This window comes from Ischnura elegans, chromosome 5 (genome assembly GCF_921293095.1).
Source record: "Ischnura elegans chromosome 5, ioIscEleg1.1, whole genome shotgun sequence".
Classification (NCBI taxonomy): Eukaryota; Metazoa; Arthropoda; class Insecta; order Odonata; family Coenagrionidae; genus Ischnura; species Ischnura elegans.
In genome coordinates this window covers 109,599,828-109,618,146 of record NC_060250.1, presented here as the reverse complement: position 1 = coordinate 109,618,146, position 18,319 = coordinate 109,599,828, and the positions used below count along the sequence as shown (strand labels likewise).

The window sequence follows — 18,319 nt, the reverse complement described above, 5'->3', positions numbered from 1 at the left end:
GGCACGTGCCCCCTTGCCCCCCATAAATCCTCCTATGTTGGCTGGGATCATAAGCGAATCATTTACCCTGAATTTTCCAAATGGATCCCATTTGAATATGAATGTCTAGATAATATCTTCTCAAAGATATCTTGTAGATATCGGAAAAGCGGACAATCAGATATCTACAAAACATCTAGAAGATATTTTGTGCTAAGTGGGAAAGAAGCTAAGAAATCATATCACTCAACTAAGAGGTATAACTGTATATTTCAACACAAATTGTTGGTATTTTGGCCTTATTTAGTATTTAATGTTAAACGTAACATATTATGTGAAAATTTATCATTACATATCAACAAATCAGGGACAACATGACAAATGAAATTAAATTAGGTGTTAACATTATGAATAACAATGATTCCATCACGAATAAAAAAGGTGTTATGCTCCACAAAATATCAAGGCAACTGCCACGCATTGATACCTCCTTAATCTCCAACTCAGTAGTGTAAAAAAAATTGATAAAAGCTGATGTCTTCCACTTCCAGTATTTCCAGTTATCGAATAAAATATATGAAACATCGGTGAATATTTTTATGTTCTTCACACTCAAAGTTGAGCAAGACTTCTGTAAAATGCTTCTGATACTAATTTGCATCCAGGTACAATTTTCCTTACACCCAATGTTTTCATGGAGCTGTAACTGGATAACTTCATGTAAATATGTATCAAGAATCAGGGCTCTCTTGGTGATCGATTAGGAGTGGATAAATATCTTCAGATCACTAAGCCTTGTCTATAATTTTTTCATATTTCCTTATTCTTGATGTTAAAAGATGATTACCTATAATTAATTAGAGAAAAAGATCAAATTATCCTCACAGGGTAGGCAACCACCTGATAGATTACACTCCTGTAGCCGCTCAGATGCAAACTGACTGAAACAGTGTAACTCCTAAAGATATTAGCATGCAACAAAAAAAGTTCCCACACAATTTTGGTGGGCTATATAAAGTTTTTCTTTGATTGTTCACATCTCAATCATTACATTACCCGTTATTGAAATTTCAAAACTTTGAGGGTGTCTCGGCACCCTTGTTGAACTGCACCCGGGAAATTTTTCAATTTTTTCTCCTAAAATGCTAAGTGGATTGATACACAAATTGGTGCCCGAAACAACCATTAACAGTTCAAAACTTTTGCTTTGGTATCCACTTTAATGAGACATTAAAAGAAAACCTGTGCATAGTAACTTTGCAGAGGGTAATATTTTATCTAATATTTATTTAATATAGAGCCACCCTTGGTGATGGCAGGGTAAAGATCTGCTAAACCAGAGGTCGCAAGTTTGAGTCACACCTATGTTGGTCCATCCATATCCAGGATGTTTGTTGATACATTAGTTAGTTACTTACATTAATAATTCAATGTAAGTGATTTTTTCAAGATATGAGGAAAATAAATAAAAATCTGAAAGGAAAAGTAGTTGTATAGAGAGAGAACTACACAATAAACTAAGGCCTGATAATGGAAAATGTGAATGTTACCTGTATGAAAACTTTGGAAAAAGAATGCGAGGAACAGTGCCCGGTGAATTGATACACACTGAAGGTCCCTTAACTGATAGCAACACAAGGTTCAAATGTCACATGCTTTTCAAGGATGATTGTTCGAGCTTCAGAATGGTCCACTTCATATGTAAGAAAAAGCACAGGAAGGACCATATGAACTGTGGTTTGGAAGAAAACTTGCAATAAGCCACCTAAAAATCATGGGAAGAGAATTTTATGCTCATGTTCCAAAAAAAGATCAAAAAAACTTTGAAAAAAGCAATCGAAGATAAGCTTACTGGCTACAAAAAAGACAATGGTTATCATGTTTGGGATGGAAGTTAGATCCTTAGATAAAGGGAAATTACATTTGAAACTAATGTTGAATTCAGAATTTTGACTGAAGACCTTATATCTTCAGAGGTAGCCGATGGTCAATTATATATTGTAAATATGTACATATACATACATATATATGTCACACCAAAGATTGTGAACCAGGATCACAACTAGCTCTAGTTGGAGATGATACAGGTTTCCCTCCTAAGCCTGACGTTGATAATGTTCTCGCTCAAGATTCAGATACTCCTAATGAAGAGCTTAAAGATGTGAGAGAACTATTGGAATTATTTGCAACATTAGTTTAAGATCTTTGTGGTTGTAGTGAATTATCTCAACCAAAAAAATGACTGCTAGGTATGTATTCCTTGCACTAAATCATCACCAGAAAAATATTATGGTAAATTTAAAAGTAAGGTCTCCTGAGTCATTGTGTCACTGCATGAAGAACTAGACGAAATCCACCAACTTCACCGTGTTCCTAGGTTCTTCCTCTACCACTCTCGACTGCCGCGAAGCATTGTTGACCACCCATTGTTGGCATAGCAGCCATCTCCATGGAGATTCCCCTCACGTCTCCTTACGGTTTGGAATCCGGTCTATCACACAATTTTTGACCAGAAAAAAGGAGGAACCTACCGACAATAATCACCAATTGGTTGAAGTTTATGGAGAAAAATGCATGAATGTTAAAACCGCTCATAACTGGTGCCGCAAATTCCTTTTCGGCAACATCCACAGCCAGGTGGGTGGCCAAGCAGCTCACCGAAGACCACCAGAGGCAGCGTGTGGAATGTGTGGGAGAAGTTGTGTGCCATTTTGAAGAGGCAGGGGATGATTTTTTTGGACTCTCTCACCCAGTGATTTCCACATGTTGCTCGCCCTGAAGAAAACTAGGAGGAATGAAGTTCGCGACAGATGACGAGGTGTAAGAGGAGATCAACGCCCATCATAGCAACGCAGATGGAAGCTGGTATGTCGACGGGATTCAAAAGTTCATCGTGCAGATGAGGAAAGTTATCGAGAGCCAGGGTGACTACATCGAAAAATAGCTGAAGCCATGACCTTTCCAACAATGTATCCAAAAATATAAATAAATGTCATATTCAACGATAAAAAAATGGAGACTTTACTTTTAAGTTTACCCTCATATAATGAAGCTGATAGTAGGAAAGACTGTGATAAATGGACCGAAGCAATTAAAAGTGAATAAAACTTTAAAAGAAAATGATGTTAGGACAGTCTGTGGTCTCCTTTTCAACAAATTAGCAAGCACACTCAAAATTACAATGAAACCAGCATCATATTGAAATTGAAATTGTTCTGCTGAAAGATAGCTCCATACAAGTCAAACAGGAGTCATATACCAAAAGAGTTATGGAATGCTTAAATATGACCTGCTGTAATCCACTTTCCACTCCCATTGAAGGAACTTTTGAAGCAGAGAATGTTGATAAGGAAAAAGATGAAAAATGTCCACATCAAGAAGCTGCGGGTGCTTTATCACACCTGATTAGAAGCTCTTCTCCTAATATACCCTAGGCTCTCTAAGTTATTTCCTGCAAGTTAGAAACTCATACAAAAGCTGTTTGGTTCAGAGTCAAGACGATATTCAGATATCTAATCAATTAGGAGCTATTAACTATGGGATAAAGATTCAATAAAGTTCATTTTGCAAGAAAACCTCTACTGAATGCTACAGTAATGCAGATCATGCAGGAGATGAGGATACAGGGCAATCACCAACTACATTATCATGTTTTTCTCACATGGCATTTTTTACGGCTATGCCATTGTCAAGAATCGGTTGTGATTTCGACAACTAAGGAAGATATTGTTGCTACAAGCAAAGGCACACATGAATTTGTTTGGCTCCAAAGAGTGTTCATCCAACTGACAGATTTAGAAGGAATTCCAACATTAAACGTACATAATTAGGTTGCAATTTGACTTGCCAACAACCCCAAATTCTACCACCAGAAAAAACACATTTGTGTAATACTTTTCTATGCATACAACAAATAACAAGAAGGTCTTGTGGACATTAAGATAAATGGGACTAATGACCAACTTGCTGATATTATGACCCAGGCAGTGCCAAAGCCTAGACTGGTAAGGATTCACAGTGAACTTGAACTCTTCTCCAATTAATGAGGGAAAGTGTGAAGATTGATCCTTAAATTAAATTAATGTAAAAGAATAATATATCTTTGTTCAAAGCAACCAAAACCAGTGGCATAGCAAGGGGGGGATGAAACCTCCACAGAGCTCAGAGAAATTTTTTAATAAAAACATTTTAATGTGGCAAATTTTGTAACTAATATTAGGAGGATGGATGACTCACAAAAAAATTCAAACTATTCACAGAGCTGGGTTGGATAGTTTGTAGGTCGAGAGGGTGGTGAGTGCAGGTGTGTAGCCAGCAGTCGCAAAATTTTCTTCCGGATTAGCAACACTGCAGAGCAGTGCATAGTTGTGCAAGTGCCATGGTGGTGTTTTGAACTACTATGAATGAACGAGTCTGCTGTCATGGTGGTCTTATATTTTACATTATTCATTTTAAGCTTTCAGTTGAATTATTCTGTGTATTCGGCCATTACATATTACATCTCAATCGTGATGGTTGGTTCACAAATGGATATTAGGAAATTCTTCACCTAGAGCGCAGATGCAGCCTAAAACCACCTCTAGACTTAATTCCAAGCTGCATCCCTGAGCAAATCTTTTTATGTTTTTATGTTGAGAGCTTGAAGTAATACATTGTTTGATTGCTATTGTTTTCTTCATTTGCGACTACAGACAGACTAAGTCCTTTTGTATGTTGTGTTTTAGACAACTGTTGTACATTATCTGGAGACCAATCTTATCTATGAACAAATAAGAGGACCTGTCCTCACACGATTAGACTTACACTTTTTATTCCATCCCTAAGCACTCATCAAAAGCAGCCTAGTAGACCTATGACAAGGGCTGTGCAAGTGCTAAACTATCAAATCGCATCTGTAATATAGCTTAAATGGAATATTGGCCTAATGAGTGTGCTGTTCCCAAGATGACACATTACCAATAGTGTGATGGCTGAACACAGGCAATTTTATGAGATAACACTGCATGATCAAGTTCTCTATTCAATGAAATCATAAAACCGGCTCATCACTAGGAAGACCCAAGTTCACCTCCAAATAAAAGGGCTAGCGGATGTGCATTGCCTAAAAGAACTTTATAAAACATCTAATGCTTGGGCAAAATTCCTGCCCAGCTTCTCCAACAACCTTCACACAATGAGAAAGTTAATGTATAGAGTTTTGTTTTGTAATGGGGTGATGGGCCCCGGCCCCTTACAAAGTGAAGGGGGCTCTACTGAAACTATGACAACTCAACATTACCTGAACATGCAATAGCATAGCTGCAAGGCTTCATTGTCTTCCAAATGTTGACACTCAAAACACTTAGGGTCACTGAATTGCTATAGTAGAGGATTGCACCATTTAAAGAAATGTCGATATTATATGATCTTTCTTTTCGTGACTATTTTTTATGAGAGCATCCAATGAGCATTGAGTGGGAGACTTGGCCATCAAACATTCACCTGAGGACAGATTCTCCTTTTTTCAAAAAGGGTCATCTCGTAGATATGCTTTGACAAATGAAACAAAACTCAGCAGGGATGAAAGTTCAACATCTTCAATTTTCATTAAAGTAAGCAATAAAAAAGGTGAAGGATGAAACTTATTAGGTATTGTAGTCAAGTTCAAAGGTAAAAAGAGTTTCCTTGCCCTTTCTTATCCCAATTTTTTTACATTACTCTTTAATTCAGAGAGATGCCAATTGCAATTCATACTCTACCGAATTTAATAGCATATGCAGAATCGTCTAATATTTACCTAATGTTAGCATGCATCTGAGAAGCTAATTGCAGAGAAATGCAACTTTAATTTCAACAAGGTACCCAATTTGTTACTGGCATATGAGTACATATAATGGTTCTACAGGCATTCGTTTTGATGGAGATCCTGCGTCAGTTAACTAGTAGCAGAATGTTTCCATGCATAAATAAGTTTTCCTTTCCAGAATAGAATTTTTAATGCTATATGATATCAACAACCCAGGAGATAAATGGAAGAGGTGAGGATGGTGGAAGAATTTATATTAGGATAAAAATGAATCAGCTTTATATATTATATTTATATATGTATTAGGATAGAATGAAATAGTTTTAGCAAAATACATGCAAAAATAGTTCTTGGTACCTGAGCTACTAGTGAAATTCAAGAAAATAATGGAAGTCTGCCTCTGCATCATCTTATTGGCCCTTACTCTTTCTCTATAGTTTTTGGGCTTTGATTGCCATCCTGCTGCTTTACCATTTGCACTACCAGGACACTTAGACTTACACTGAATTACTTCAAATACGAATTCCTAAACATGTAGTAATTGCAATGTATGGGAAAAACTATAGAGAAAGAGTAAGGGCCAATAAGATGATGCAGAGGCAGACTGCAACAAAAGTCAACCAGATGAATGGCCATAAGGACTTCGCCCTTGGTACATATCAACGGTACATGGAATGAGCTGAGAATGATTCTGATAAAAACTGAGAAGAATTAGTCAATATCCCACACTCTGCCTTAAACTTTGGAACAGTGGAAAAAGACAGGATTGCTAACCTCTCTATCCAATGCATAGATTTATATTCAACATTATCTAACCAAATATTATTTAGTAATGCTAGGACCAGGTAATAGAATGAGTGTGTATATGCTGTTAGGGTAACCACAGGGAATAAGATTTCAGAATTGTGTATTTTCTATGCACGAAATGATAAAAACTCTCTGATTGTTGTTACATGCTAATTTATACAATTTTTAAGGGCCCAATCCATTTAAAATGGATTGGGCTCTTAAATTTGGACTTAAATGGATTGGGACTTAAAATTAAGTCAGATATAAAGTCCAATCTCATCAATAATTGGGAAGCAGAAATCGACCCCATTGATAGCTGTAAGGGTAATCCAAGTAGGAGATGATGCACCATATACAGCAAGTATTGACAAAATTAAAATGATTTTTTTATAGGTTTTCGTCCAACATAAATAAAACTTAAGTTTTTCCAAAGAATATTTTTGGCCTAGACCTCATTGTTGAGGACAATGAGGAGAATGCCAATGAGGTAGACAATATTTTCATTCCAGAGTAACCAACAATAGAGTCTAATCAACATAATCAATAGTCTTTCTACGATAAATAATTGTGCAATGTGTGCAGATGTCTACAGCATTTGATGCTGAAGAGAATCTGTGGTGTCTATCAGAGGAGAAACATTCCTTGAGCATCCAGCCAAAAATATAAGAAGGCAGACTAACTTTATTTCAAGAAAACGTTTTATTTTCCCGTGAAAACCATATATTATTCAGGGTAGAAGGAAAAATAAATAAGAATGGCAAAATACTCTCTCAATATCGATATAAGAGAATCACTGAAAAGGATAAAACAATAGTTTTGAAATTTACATCACGTGGGGATTATCCTGGGGCACGATTGTTTCATGGGCACTGACATTGTGACCATTCAATACTGTACGGCTGGCATGTAGCCATATGGTAAATACCTAAGCAACCACAAAACTCAGTTATCTGAATGTTGCCTAACATTAACGAGTAATTTGGTATTACAAGCCAAAATGTTCCGGATAACATTTTCTACAAAAAGCCACTACCTTAGAGTTAAAAATATTTTTTTAATTTTCACTTCTGAGCTTTGAAACAGTCTCGCAACAAATTCTACATCAAACCCTCAAGTGCCAAATAACCAATAAAGAGTTGAGTTTTGGCTTAAGTGAAATCTAATGACTGCCAAAACGCATTTCCATGATGGGAAAAGGTGAATTCAGTATAAACTGAGTATCAAATGAAATATGAGTGAATGTGTTGAAATGAGGTTGACTAAGCAGCATCGAATTTAGCTGCAACAATTTTTCATGGAATCGCCATATTGTAGGGCTGGCATGTAGCCATATGGTAAATATCTAAGCAACCACAAAACTCAGTTATTTGAATGTTGCCTAACATTAACAAGTAATTTGGTATTATGTACAGGCTAAAATGTTCGGGGAAAAAAATATTTCTCAGAACTACGAAAAGAAATGAGTGGGAACTATCTTTTTCTACCAGCGTGAATAATGAAATTCATCCAACTAGAATGAAATAAAAACAGCACGGGTATGTTTCCACAAATTGCCAAGCATAAGAGAAGAAAGTTCTTTTACTAATAACCATACTGCTGGTGTGAAGAATTCCGAAAATTGTAAAAAAGGTGGACACATCCTTTTATAATATGTAATAATTTCATCTTTATTGATCAACCGAATTTATGACCATGAATTCCTCTCTTAAAATTACATACATAAGTTGGTGGACAAGCACACAGCCACCAAGGCCAGTCTCAGAGAATGAAAAGTGAGATAAGTGAGTGAGGAAAAAGATATATGCAGAGTGAAAACAAAGAGGAAGTAACATTATGTACAGCATACGCCAGAAATAGCACATCCAATATTATTCAAGGAGATGGCAATGAGAAGTACACGGAGGCCAGGTTTTTATTCCCTGTTAACCACCACCAGCTCGTTACAACTATATCTTTAACACTTTGCGTGCTATGGAAGTAATATTACGTCCTGTTAATCTTTCTGAAGATTGCCATGGACTTAATATTACTTCTTCCTAATTTCATTGACTTTGTTTGCGAGAAGGCGTAATATTTCGCCCGTGGTACTTTTCCAGTTTACTGCTTAGTGGTTTTGTTATTTCAAAAATCAACTGCTTGATGGAAAAAGAGTTCTTTTAATGTCTTCAGGACCAAAAGTCCTCTGTAGCTACCGGCACCCTTATCTCAGCCTACTTTGTGAAAATTCTTTGGAGGAAAGAACCGTTCGTTGAGGGTGCAGAGACCCTTTTTGCCATCCAGGATTTTGAATGCTATGCTGGGAACAATGCTTTTTTATGATTTCCATGGCTTAAATAGTTCAAATTGAGCGTAATAAAAATATTATGCATTTTATGGCGGTACATCATTTGTTGTAACTTTTATACTTTGAAAAACAGGAGGTTTTCATTGTTAAAATATATATTTAAAATTTAGCAATAAATGTTATTCAACTCATTCATAAAAAAGAGCAAATTCCATTTTTATTAAAATACACATCGATATAAACGCATTTTTGATGGTAGTGTTTAAATAAAATTGCGAATTTAGTAAAAACGGCCGGATTTTTCAGTAGGGCTTTAAAATTAGCGGCCGGCACTCAAAGTGTTAAGTATGTCAAATTTAAACAAACAGGGAAAAACCAGGGCAATTAAGCAATTAATGCACATGAAATAATCATTATATCCAACATAAATCAAATCAGAATGATAAATTTGCACTATTGATGTTACTTCTTCCCATAATTGCATGTATATTGACACACCAAGGAAATATTTGAAGAGCACAACCAAGGAATTCAAATGAGTGTTTCAAAAAGTTTACTTCAAAGTTTAGATAGATCATTGCTAACTATGTCTGTGATCGAAGGACGGAAGAATCACGGAATAGCTCAATTTTCAGTTACTTCTCATATAAATCCTATTTTACTTTTCTTTTCTTCCTTCTTTGATTGCATTCTTTAACACGACACCAATGTTGCCAAGACTAAAAGGTTTCTCATAGTGATGGCAAATGTGACTGTTTTGTAAGAGATGCCTTGCTGCACACAGTACACTCCTTTATGCCACTCACCGTGCGCGACTCCGTGGAGTCACTATAGTCTCGGGGACATGGGAAAAAAGGAGGGATAGTGGATAAATAGAAAGAGAAGAGAATGGAGTGGGGATGTTAGATAGTGGAAAGAAATCTATGAGCAAACTATTGACATGGAATACTTTTCACTAGTTTTTCAGTTTAAAAAACATTTTGTGATCCCTCTAAGAAATGATCATTTTTCATTAAGATATTCAACTGATTAAGTTAAGTTTGCCTGGAGTTTTTATGAAGTATTCTGCGACTATCCCTTTTCATGGACTTCCCTTTTCAATTGACAAGGAGGCCTACTCCCTTTCGGTTCATCTAAAAATCATATTCTCCTCCTTCCTCTCCCTCGTTTATCCAGCATGCTAACCTCTCATACCATTTCAAATATCCCTTCCCCACCTAGTTCTCACTTCAACCAAAACTTCCATCACATTCCTATCTCATCAAGAAGCCCTCTCTCCTCACCCACCATGACGCGCACTTCACTGTTCCTCCTCCACTCCATTATTCACTTCACCTTCTCTAATTTTCTTCATACCCACATCTCAATCGCCTCCAGTCATTTCTCATCCTCCTTCCTTAGTTTCCATGTTTCCACACCGTAAAGTGCTACACTCCAGATCAGATTCTTGAGTAGCATTTTCTTTGAACTCTTAAAATTATTTTAAGGTACAAAATTTGAGAAACTTTATTTCTGAAAAGATTATTTAACCTCTAAGTGAAATTTTTCCAGGACCTAAACTCCCTATGAAATGAAGAATTTGAGATGCATGCAGGAGTGCCACATGAAGAGCTAGTTTGGCTCAAAAGGGGGAGTCGAAAGCAGAGGGGGAGTAACAACTACCTTAAAGTGACTCACGTGCCACTCTCTTCTTTTTGTGGAGTCGCATATGAATGCCGACTTGCTCGCTTATAGACCATCACTAGTTTCTCATGGCAGCTTACTCATGTTGGGAAATTCTGGCTTGATTTTATCCACTCCCGGCAAATGCTCATACATAGGTACATTAGGCCGGCCCTTATTTTTCAGAATTGCGAAAAGTTATGTTTTCCTGGTCTCAAAATGATCCAAATGAGGTCTATATCCGCGTGTAAAAATTTGGTTACTTTAAAATAACGACAACCCGTGCCCCAAGGGCCATAAGTACTAAGGACCCTCAATTGAGTTTTTTGGAGTCAAAAAGTACTATTCCTATGTAAAACGTAAAAGTAAAGCCTTTTGGTCCAATTTTCTGTTTGTTTTGACCTATCTCTAAGCGTTTAGGAGATATCGTCCGTCGTAATTATAATCCCCCCCAAGGTGCCACCCCGCACCGCGGCACCTCTGAGGTATGGCCCGCACCACTTACTACAGACTTCCCCTCGACCCCCTCCCCTCCCTCGGCAAAGACTTCGCTTGTGATGACAAGATTTACATGCTAGTGGTGCAGTATTGAATAGGTTGTTCCTCTTGTGTCATGATTAATGTTGTTAAAGCCTATAATGTCAATTGTAACCCTTAAACGCCGTCCTTTGTACTGGGTACCGACCCCTTAAACCTTGATTTTTTGCCGCCATACGGCCGCGAACCATTCCAGCAGGCTTTGTTTCAAAGTGCTCTTTATGTACAAAATATTATAAGCATGTGAAATAATTGTGTCTATGAATTACAGTGAAACCTCGATATAACGACACCCCACGGTGCACTAATAAACACTCGCTATAGCGAATTGTCGCATTACCGGAGGTGGAGCAAATAATAGCCAATATACCTGTTGCGAACAGATATACAGGAACAGGAGTGGTGCGGCGACAGATAAACATCTATCCGATAAACGTAAGCATAAATCCAGACGAAAGGCGATGTTTTTTTGCATCACTAAATTTCCTTACTCAAATAACGACCAACTATTCGAACAATTTATTAGCGCCGCACTGAATAAAAATCATGCAAAGCATTGTTTCGTCATCATTATATTTATCGAACTACAGTTTACCACATAAATTTGAGACTGAGCACTCCATTAACTTCATTTCTAACAGATCGCTAGCAATTACAGAGGTTAAGGAGTCTTCATGAAAGTCTTCCGGCGGTGAAACCCTCGCTATGGCGAGAGCCAACACCGAAAGGGTCTCGTAAAAACGAATTTTTTAACACGCTTATTATAGGGTCAATTGACGGTGCATCGGCTATCTCTCGTAATAGCGGGGGTGTCGTTATAGCCCGTACTCGCTTTAACGAGGTTCCACTGTATAAAGGAATGAAGGGAATGAGCAGGGCTTCCAGGGCTCCAACAGTAGATAGAAATATTCAAGGAAGACGAAACGAGGTAGTCAGTTCACGGATGTAGATCACTGTAGAGAGATAGTTCTTGTGTATAGTGTGCAAGCGATAGAAGTTTTTTATGATGTAAGGAGAAAAGTGGTGATATAAATACTTTATCATGAACATGATGTTCATTTTAAGAATAGAACAACAAGGAAAGGCATCTAATCAAGGCTAAATCCAGGCATTGAACTGGTTGGAAAAGAAAGTGAAGAAATACTCGGCTCAAATTTACCTACAGCAAGAGAAGTACTGTGTGTTTTCTCTATCACCTAATGGGTTCGAAATTTGTCAGACTTAATGGGAGAAAAACCGTGAGAAATGCGTCTCATCCATGGTACAAAACTAGAATTCCTGTAATTACGGAAAATAAGGCGATTGAAAAGTTAGAAAAATGACGCAAAGAATGGATGAACGTGCAACGACATAAAGAGAGCGCAAACTACAGCAGAGATGAAGAGAAGAGAATCTTTTGTAAGAAAACTTGATGATTTGTTTGAAATTGCAAGGAGCGGTACCATTAAATTTTTGACGCACGAGGGGGAAAGTGCAGTTAATCTCTCGGATAAATGTGCTTGGTCTGAAGAAATAAAGGTCTTACGCAAATAAAGAGGAGAACGAAATGCAGTTACTGGTGGAATAGATTACAATATATTCCAGAAGAAAGGAAAAGGTGTGGATCTACCCTCATAACAGTGTCAGAAGAATTAGAAATACAATGAAAATGTATTTTATTTTGGTTAATGTACCAAAATTCATGGACAGAGTGAAAATAAATTGATCTCTTGGATTGGAAGTATTGTTATGGCAATTAAATTCTTTCTAAGGTAAGCACATTTCTTCAGAGGCTACATCTTGCCAGTGTGAGCAAAGTCTTCGCCGAGGGAGGGGAGGGGGTTGAGGGGAAGTCTGTAGTAAGTGGTGCGGGCCGTACCTCAGCGATGCCACGGTGCTGGGTGGCGCCCTGGGGGAATTACATTACGACGGACGATATCTCCTAAACGCTTAGATATAGGTAAAAACAAACAGAAAATTGTCCCATACAAACTTTACTTTTGCGTTTTACATAGGAAAAGCACTTTTTCGACCCAAAAAACTCAATTGAGGGTCCTTAGTACTTAGGGCCCTTGGGGCACGGGTTGCCGTTATTTTAAAGTAACCAAATTTTTACACGTGAATATAGACCTCATTTGGATCATTTTGAGACCAGGAAAACATAAATTTTCGCAATTCTGAAAAATAAGGGCCGGCCTAATGTACATGGTGTGAGGGTATTCATACCTTGGGATTGGAAAAGTGATGTAGATCTTAGCCACAACTCAAATTTTTACTACCTAATTGTTTCATCCTTGAGGCCAACTCATTTTCCCAACTGCGAATAAGTTGACAAAAGTATACATTTTATTATACATTTTGTTTTTCAAAAAGTGAATGTGAGGTGGATCATACTGAAAAACATCGATACACAAATTCATCCATTTTCAAAATAATGGTGTGCATCAGTTAGTACCGTGTAGCCAGAGCTGGGTGCTTTCTTAACTTTCATTGACTTTCACCAAATTTAAGAATTGCCAAATTAAGAGTAGTCCAAACATGTTATAATAATTTGAGGCAAGGTCACTTGAATACGGAAGACCATCAAAAATGTGAACTTAGAAGATTATAATTCTTTTACAGGCAGTGTGATAGCCATTACCGTCATGTGGAGAAACAAAACCTGTAACCACAAACCAACATTGCTTTCATCTTATTTTAGGCCAAAAATGATATTGTTAATATGAATGACAGATTTGCGCCAATGTAGTCAACTGTTGCATGTCTGATAGACATAATAATGGTATCATCTGTTGCAATAGAGTCTTCTGACGCAATGCATTGTACTGGACCTGGACAGGGAGCTTCTTGCTTACCTGATGGCATTTACATACTTCCCACTCCATTCAAACACTTACTACATATATAAAAAGGTCTCCTTAAACAGAGCTTTCATTCCCCACAAATTTTAAAACATATCAGACGTCTGCCCAGAAAACCCTCGAAATAATGGTGACACTTGATGCTTCTTGGTACAAGCGAGGAAGCTATTGGAAATTGGTATTAATGCAACTTCCCACTTGTATACAGTTCCCACCCACATAGGCGGAACTAGGGGGGGCACTTGCCCCCCCCCCCCCCCCAAGAACCTTGAAAAATATGGAAGATTTTAATAAAGTCCCATTATCATTGCGTTCTTTTTGTATTACAAGGTAACCTTGTGCCCCCCCAGAACAAAATCCTGGACACGGCCTTGCTTGTGCCCCCCCAGAAAGAAATCCTGGATCCACCCCTGACCACCCAAGCGTTATTTTTCGGGTTATGAGAAACTCTGATGGAATTTTAAGAAAAGTTGGTATTTGATTTAGGTTAATTTTGCAATCTAAATGGTTTTTGTTTGACTGCTACTTGTAAGAAACTATTCCTGTCACATCTAATAGAAAAAATATTTTTTAACAACAATAAAAAATGAATCATAACACAGCCAATCACTCTTGAAGATAATTCACATTTGGCTTGACTATAATGATGAAATTTTGTACGAATGGAAAGGAACCTGTGAATCAGACTAGCTGAAAAGAAGACCTTCCCTACCACGCACTTCCTTCACAGTACCAAAATGAAATATAATGCCAAGACAATAGTAAAAAAGAATACCTCCTTACTCCTGATTTGCATTACTGACTTAAGAGACAATGGGTAACACATACAGTACTAAAAACCCCTCAACAAACTCAAGTCATGGAAAGGGAAATGACCATTAGAGAATGATAAGAAAGAGGGAGGACATAGCAGATATGAGCAATGAAATCTATGAACTAAACAAAGGACACTGATGAAAGGAAAAAATATGACGACTGTGGACAAAGGTTGCACATTCAAGGTGAAGGCTGCAATTCACGAGCATAAGTAATAGATTATTCAGTTACGAAGAAAGGACAATATAGGACATCTCAATGTACCAGAATGATGGAAGACATATAGACAGTCAGTCAGAGAAAAAAATTGAATCTGAATCCAAACCAGCATAGTGAATTTTCATAAGAGAATAAATAGCTGATCAATTTTCAAGATTTGTATACAATCAAGAAAAATCAAGAGACTAGGGTGGTTTCCTATTTTTTTATTGCCTAAATCGAAAAATTATTACTCCTGGATAACATATTTCATGCTTTTAGATTTTTAAATGACGATATCTATTTTTCGAGGTTAAATGAAAAGTTAAAATTTTCAAGCACATGAAAACGCAAAGGCTAAGTATGAATGCTGGGAAAAGCCCGTGTGACGTCATTCTGGTTACAGCTGCTGCCGTGTGAGGCCAACTTGGTGCAAGGCTATGAGTGCCGCTACAATGCAGGCTGCTAGCAGGTAACGCTTGGCTTATATGAGGATTATTAATACCCTATCAAAAGAAGGAAACTTTCCGACCTTAGGCAATTTTAATAGGTGATTATTAAGAAGTGTTTCCCTGAGCTCTCTGCCTCATGCATGCATTGGTAATCTCAGACGATGTAAAACTCCTGACTACTCACTCGCATAGCATTTACGTCCCTGTGACGTCACGTGGAGTGACATTGCATGGGCGCCAATATGGCCTTTTTCAAAAGAGGTTAAAATAGATCATTAACATTCATCTAAACTGGGATTTCAAAAACCAAATAATTTGTATATTATGAATACACTAATAGTGGGTAACGAATTGCAATCAATGCCTTTTGTTTTCTTTGATGAAGGAAACTACCCTATTCGCACTATTGCTAAACTGTGTCTCCAAATAGATACCAGAATCATAACTTTTCATTACAATTCTACATTCTACTTTTAAATTCTGCCATTACAACACGAATTTATTGCAAAGCATTCCTGAAGTACTTTCTGATAGGCTACAATCTACTTGTGGTAGACAGAGTAGTGAGTTTCAATGACCTTTAAATTTGAACTGATGGAAACAATTTAAAAGCCAGATATACCAAAGAGAAGTCGCATGAAGGCTTCAAGTTAACGATCATGTATATTGGAATGGATGTTATAAACAATACTAACTACCTCTTTCATTTACCGATTCCCTGAAAATATGAGGCAACAAATATGGAGACTAAGCCTGGAAAGCAATTAGAGTTGGCCCTAAAATCATGCATGCTTACCGTGATCAAATATTTTCAGGAGAAGAGGCTTTTATAGTGAAGGTTGTACTAAATTACCGATGAGAATATAAAATAGAAGTTACTTTAAACTATGTCTCAGAAAATCCCTGAGAGGTATGCAATCCAGGGCTAGATCAACCGACATGGCATTGCATTTGCCTCACATTATTTTGTTTTCTTCAGCATGAAAAACATACTATACTTCAAGGGAAGTACAAGTACATACATCACATATAAATTGCAAATGTCAGGAAATAAATTTTAGAGAAAGTTTTTTTGCACAACCATTTATACTTATGCATCTAACAACCACCTCGGCAAGGGCCCTTTCACTGTCTAGCTAAACCAGCCTAATCTGGTGTAAACAGCACATGAAGAACGGTGTAAGTAGGGCATGAGGGTAGGTAATTGAGAATACAGCATGCAGAGAATGTGATAAATTAAAAAAGCAATTAAAAAATGTAAAAATTAATCTGGTACTTCTGCATGACAGATAAAAGATGCATGTACAAAGTCTGAAACATCCTGAACGCAGTGATATTGTGCCTGCAGTGTGAAAAAACTGAGTTTGGTGACATGACTGGTACCATAATGGTATTCAGAAAATTTTTGTCACACTATTCAGCAAAATTAATTATCAACTATGTTATCACAGTGTTCATCAAGCATGCATACAGGGTGACAAAAAACACAGTCTGAGCAATCAGTTCAATGGTGTCACAATGCCCATCATGGACAATTTTAACCAAGGAAAAACACCATAAAATGATCCATAAACAAGTTGTAGACAAAGCCACACAAAATATCCATTTTAAAGGCAAAAATACCGAATCACATGCTATGTTTCATATGAACCCACATTCTAAAAACTATACAATTATAATACCTAGAGAAAAACATATTTTCATCTGAAAGACTTGAACAGTATTCAGTATTATATATGGAATACGTGCGAATATAAATTAATATCTGGCTAGGTCAGTACCGAGGAACTCGGGCACATTTATCGTAAGTTAAACAATATTGAAAATAGGTCTCGGCAAAGCAAATGAATACACTGTGGAGTCTACGCAGCCACATTCCCTTGAGGAGATGCATATACCAGTGAGTACCATCAAAACATACCCAGCACAGCAAGAAAAGAAATCCATCCACTCAAATTTTTATGTTCAAATTACTTACCGAGCTATTACTAAGGAGGTGAATGCCGACGGTAAGTCACAGAAGTGTCAATAGGCTTCAAGAAGATACTCATGAACTGAAATTGCAAAGTGACAAATTTCATTTATTTGCCGAAATTTTTCATTATTAGGTGGGGAAACAAAAAATGCCTCGAGTTAGACTCTCATGCGTGTTAGGGCTAGCAAAAAATTGGTGTTATCTCAATGAAAATGAGGTTGTCAGTTGTCAGCCTCTTGCATCCACGGCTTAAATTCTTTGTGTTAGACATTTCAAATTCATAACCTGATCGTAAATTACCACAAATGATTTCTTTGTCCACTTTTCAATATTAAAATCGTTCACTTTACATCAACTTACGTCAAATTTTTGGGAAATGAGGTTTAAATTTCCTTGAATCACATTGCAATCTACTCACAAATCATGGCTATCATAGTTCGCTCAAAAGAAAGTATAACAATATTTGGCTAATTTCAGCCAAATTTTAAGGAGCAAAAAGTACTGACGAATTCTAAAAAGTTGATGCAAAGGCAGCTCTTCAAAGGAGATTAACTAAATACCATGATTGTTTACATTCGTTCTCAAGACGATAAAACCATTTAACACGGGATTTTTTACATTAAGATAATTAATAGACATTATTTAATAATGAGGCATAATATTGCATTTCATAATCATCTTGGTACCATAACGAGACCCATAATTTATAATATTTCCTTCTTTAGCCAAAGACACCCATACACCTGTAGCATCAAATTGCTCGAAATCTCTTAATATGTGACAGAAGCCTTATATTTCAGAGTATTGGAGTGTTAGGGAATAAACTGAATAATAATTAAAAAGAAAACACAAAAAACCGCTCAAATATTAGTGGAATTTAACTGCTAAAACATAATGTAAATAAACAGAAGGGGTGAGTTCGCGGCAATACATAAAGCGCAACCAAACAACTGAAATTAAACTAAAGATAATTTTTAAAGCAAATAAATTAACCAAAGAATC

General features: G+C 36.9%; 1 protein-coding gene across 1 annotated transcript in view; it reads right to left on the bottom strand.

Moving 5' to 3' along the window:
• LOC124159763 (protein bric-a-brac 2-like) overlaps positions 1 to 18,229 on the bottom strand; it is a 779,585-nt gene extending 761,356 nt beyond the window's left edge. Inside the window, exons 1-2 of the mRNA XM_046535677.1 lie at positions 17,678 to 18,229; positions 17,321 to 17,396 (exon numbers count right to left, since the gene is read on the bottom strand). The gene's annotated coding sequence lies outside the window, so the exon portion shown is untranslated. The remainder of the gene's footprint in view (positions 1 to 17,320; positions 17,397 to 17,677) is intronic.
• Positions 18,230 to 18,319: the final 90 nt, after the last annotated feature.